Genomic DNA, 1,464 nt, shown 5'->3' with positions numbered 1-1,464 from the left:
GAATTCATCTCACCGATGTCTGTCAGTGTCTGCAGGCAGGGTGTCAGATGACAGAGCCAGGCTCTGCTCAGTGGTGCCGAGCAATAGGACAATTGGCAATGGGCAGAAACTGAACCACAGGGAGTTTGACCTGACCGTGAGGAAGGATTTCTTTCCTGTGCAGGTGACTGAGCACTGGAACAGGTTGCCCAGAGAGGATACCAAGTCTCCCTCACTGGGGATATTCGGGAACCGTCTGGACACAATCCTGTGCAATGCGCTCTGGGATGACCCTACTTGAGCAGGGAGGTTGGAGCAGATGACTCACTGTGGTCCCTTCCAACCTGACCCATCCCGGGATTCCGTGGTTCTGTCAAAAGGCTGAAAGGCAACTGAGCACTACAGTCAGTGACTAACGTTAAAATCAAAGCTGCTGCAATTTCCAACAGCTTTCCAGCAGTTTGTAATAAAGCTTGGCACGTAAAACAAACGAGCGATCAGACACGAATAATAAATTAGATCCGTGTTCCTAGAGCTTTGTGTGTCTGCTCTCCTGAAACATCTGCAGTGTGGCCCGTATGGAGACCTAAGGAAAACGCGCGGGAGAAGCCGCCCTTGGGCTGCACAAGCCCAGGACGAAATCGCAGCGGCAGTTCAGCGGCGGGACTCCCCTCTGGGAGCCTCCGGCAGCCCGCACCAAAGGGCAGACTTAGCTGCAGTGTCGGGGAAACAGGGTCCTGATTAACGCATAAAAAAATAAAATGAAAATCCAACTCGTTTAATTCCATTCCCAGCCGGAGGCAGCGCTGGGGAGGAGGGAGGGCGGAAGTGACGCAGGCCGGGCGGAACAAGCTGTCGTGGGGCAGGGCGGAAGTGCTGGCGAGAGCGGCGCGGTTCCGGCGCAGGTGAGCGGCGGCCGAGCAGAGGGAGCGGCGTGAGAGGTTGGCAGGGTCTACTTCAGAGGCTTAAATGCTGCTTCTGGAAAGCACTGGAAGAGTATTGCGGACCTGCATTTCTATGTAAAGTAAACGCCGTTCTCTCTGACCCACTGGTGCTGCCTTAGTTCGTGATTTGGGTCGCTCCCTGTCCTGACTGACCTTCCTTCTCAGGCTCATGCTGGAGCTGAAGTTGGTTCATTCAGAGGTGTATCTTGACCCTTGAAGCAGTCTATACCTTTGTTGCCTTCTGTGCTCTCGTGTTTTCTTCCAGTCAGGCTTAGACCTCTGGTCCCAAGTGCGCTTGTGAAACTTCCTGCAGCGCTGGTGGGCTTTTCAAACAGTATCCGTGGGAAGTCCAGAGTGTGACAGAAAGCTGTTTATTGAGACTTTTGGTACAGACAGGGTGTGCAACAGCGAATCATAGTGTATGCACATAACAGTAACTATGTTGTGGAGTGTAAAGGTCTGTGTGGTCCTTTGACAGCGTTTCTGATCCCTTGCATGTTTTCCTAGGACAAAGTCCTCACTGGGTTGCACATGCTGGCTG

At 53.1% G+C, this 1,464-nt stretch overlaps 1 protein-coding gene across 3 annotated transcripts in view; it reads left to right on the top strand.

The window, feature by feature from the left end:
- The first annotated feature begins 827 nt into the window (after positions 1–827).
- The window catches only part of RPAP1 (RNA polymerase II associated protein 1), a 37,727-nt gene continuing 37,090 nt past the window's right edge, over positions 828–1,464 (top strand). For all 3 annotated transcript variants that reach the window (XR_003537720.1, XM_027706595.1, XM_027706585.1), the window contains exon 1: positions 828–880. The gene's annotated coding sequence lies outside the window, so the exon portion shown is untranslated. The remainder of the gene's footprint in view (positions 881–1,464) is intronic.

Source organism: Neopelma chrysocephalum, unplaced genomic scaffold (genome assembly GCF_003984885.1).
Source record: "Neopelma chrysocephalum unplaced genomic scaffold, ASM398488v2 Primary Assembly neopelma1_24, whole genome shotgun sequence".
Taxonomy (NCBI): domain Eukaryota; kingdom Metazoa; phylum Chordata; class Aves; order Passeriformes; family Pipridae; genus Neopelma; species Neopelma chrysocephalum.
Note: the sequence above shows the minus strand (reverse complement) of the source record. Positions and strands in the feature narration are given on the sequence as shown.